The sequence below is a fragment of the Halichoerus grypus genome, chromosome 10, assembly GCF_964656455.1.
Source record: "Halichoerus grypus chromosome 10, mHalGry1.hap1.1, whole genome shotgun sequence".
Taxonomy (NCBI): domain Eukaryota; kingdom Metazoa; phylum Chordata; class Mammalia; order Carnivora; family Phocidae; genus Halichoerus; species Halichoerus grypus.
Window position 1 is genome coordinate 48,744,509 of NC_135721.1, and position 3,256 is coordinate 48,747,764.

The window sequence follows — 3,256 nt, forward strand, 5'->3', positions numbered from 1 at the left end:
TGTTTCCTTTCCAGTATACTTGAAGAATTCAACACATACATCAGTAACAAAGGTCACCCTAGTCCTGACTTTGACCGTGGAGATACAGGGAAGAGTAGTAAGAATCTTGATGAAGCGGGATACAGGGGAGAGTTTGACAAAGCAACCCAGAATGCCTGCTATTTCTTCCCTCATCCCCCCAACCCCTGTGCCCTGTTTGAGACAAGCCTGCACTGTACCAAACTGCTTCCTGTGGTCTCTCTCCCTCCGTTCCACATTGTGCATCACTACTGATACAACTTCTCTAAAACATTATTCATAGTGTTGTATCCCAAAATGACCAGAGCTTCTACTTTCCTACAAAAAAATATGCACTGCCGTTAAAGCCTTCTGTATCTGATCCAGATTCATCTTCCACCCTCCTCTGCCTTCTCTCCCTTTGCTCTCTCCTCGTGTATTATCCAAATCCTCCCACCCTTGACCATGTATGATCCATGTGTGTGGGCTCCATATCATCATGCCTACTGCCCAGCACACTTAAGTGCTTAATTACTGTGTGAATTGGTTGGCCCCCCATAAAGGTCTAAAGTGCTGAAAGGAGAAAGGAAAAGAAAGGGGGAAAGAGGAAGGAAGGAAGGTGTTTGGAGAGCATGAAGCTGAGAAAAGATCAGGAGGGAGAGATGGGCAGAAGCAGGACTGAGGTCCTGATCCAAGCCATGGGGGTCTCCTGAGTGGGACCACACGTCTGGCTGGTCTGTGCCTGTCCAATTCTTGCTGAGCCCATGATTCTGTACCTCAGCTCTGGGCCCCCAGATGTGTCTGCCACTCAGTTCTCTCTCTCTTTTGGTTTCTCTGGCCCACATGGAGTGGGATTCAGTTTAACATTTTTAGAACTGTGGTTCCCATAACAACCAAGCAGGAACTGTTGTCTGTGAAATGTAGCATGAGCACACATGCGCACATGCACACATGCATACACACATATGCGCATGTGCACATACACGTGCATATCCCCCCACACGTATACACACCCACATACATACACATGTGTATTCGCTAATAGACACATTCATACATGCACACGTACACCCACATGTGTACACATGCATGCATTCACCTATGCATGTACTCACACACACATGTGCATATGCACAGCTACATGCCTGCATGCATACACATATGCACAAAAGCACATACATACATACATACATACACAGGCCTGCCCTGGATTGTTTTCTCATATTCATAGGAAGCATAGAGTGAGGACAGACAAACATCATCTGAACAAAGGTAGAATCAAGACAATATATGGACATTTTTGGTTCTCTGCAAAAGCAGGTGGATTTGGGGAATCTGTCCTTTGGCAGAGGAGGGTTCAGTAGGCTTAATACAGCAAAGGGGTTGCAGGAGGGCACTGTGTTTAAGTGCAGACTTTGGAGTTCATTGATTTGAGTTCACATCCTGACTGTGCCATTCATTGGGCTCTGAACTTTAGCTTCCTCATCTGTAAAGTAGGAATAATCATAATATGTACTTGATAGATTTATTAGGACAACTGAATGATATGCATTAAATGATTAGTATGATGCTTGGCACTTGGCTAATAGAAGCTGTTATCATTTAGGTCTTAGAGGAATTGATTTCTCACTTGCTCAATCAAAGAAGACTTTCTGGAGGAGGAAAAAAATTCAGGAGCTCGGGGACAGAAGAGAAGATGTTGGGAGAAGGGTAGTTTGACCTGACTGGCTTATTTTGCCTCAGTCCTTTTTTTTTTTTTTTTAAGATTTTATTTATTTATTTGACAGAGAGAGAGAGAGAGAGCACAAGCAGGGGGAGTGGCAGGCAGAGGCAGAGGGAGAAGCAGGCTCCCCGCAGAGTAGGGGGAGCCTGATGTGGGACTCGATCCCAGGACTCCGGGATCATGACCTGAGCCGAAGGCAGTCGCTTAACCAACTGAGCCACCCAGGTGCCCGCCTCAGTCCTTATTAAATTTGCCTGTCCCCCAAAGCCACCAGACAAGTCTACAAATTATCTTTTCTGATATTAAATGTTCAATGCCTTTGCCGTAGGAGAATGGGGTCAAGAAAAGTCCCTGTCAGCTTCATTTATTGGAGAATCCTCGGGTTATGTTGGATTTCTGTGCTGTGGCAGCCAGACTGCCCCTCATAGCCTTGGTGGTCAGGCCCTGCCCAAGCTCATCTCTGTGCCTTTGCCCAAGTACTACCCACAGCCTGAAATTCCATCTCCCCTTTTCCTCCTCCAAAGCCCAGCTCAGCCCTGGGCTTGATAGCCCTAACACCATGTCTGATTTCTCAGGGCCCACTGCAGCCCTGTGAACTTCCTCCAAGCCTCGGACAGCTAGATTGTTCCTGCTTCAGTGGCTGGATAGGCCTTAAGTCAAGGGCCCTCTAGATGCTCAAGTCCTAGGGAGCTAGGCTTCTCTCCTAACCAAGTTCAAGGCGGGGTGGGGGGGTTGGGAGGTGGGAGTCGGGGTGTGGTGGGGGGTGGGGATGGGGGTGGGGGGTGGCGTGGGTGGGAAGGAACCAAAGCCGCAGGCCACTGTCTCTCTGCCTCTTTTCTCCCTCTCTAGGTCCGGGATGGGATTTGTGATGGGGACAAGTTCTCCTCGATGGTATCCTCAAGGGCAAAATTGGGTCCTGAGAAAGCAACCACTCGCAGCTTTCCTGGTTCCCTAGGGATGCCCAGAGGGGATTGACTCAAGCAATCTCGGCGGAGACCAAGCATCTGGCTGGAGGTCGCTGAGTGCACAACCTAGGGCGCGGCCCACGAGGCTGCTTAGTGACCGTGGCGCATATCCCAGGAGCAGTGCAGCGCCCCCACCCTCTTCCTGACCCACAGAACCGCCCCCCCCCACGCCCCCGGGATGTGCCCTGAGTGGAAGCAGGCCCAGCCAGGGTGGTAGGGCTAGGGCGGAGACATTTGAATTAAAGGTGGGCAGAAGAGGTGCCTGGGGCAGGGAGAGTGCACTGGGCGGTGCCGGGAGTCTGGAAGACCCGGACCCAGGAGGAGCGCGGCCCAGCGGTCCCTGCACCCCCAGGGCGGCGCCGCGGACCCCTCCCCCATCAAAGCCACCTTCAGCGGAAAACGTGGGGTCCCGGCGCAGCCGCTTCTGGCGGCATCTGCCGCTCCCCAGCTCGCAGGAGAGCCCGCCCCGAAGGAGGGGCCGGCTCCGCCCCACCTCCTCGCTGCCTCCCTCCCCCTTCTCTTCCTTTCCTCGGGCCGCGAGCCCCCTCCTCCTCCCTCCTCCTCCTCCATC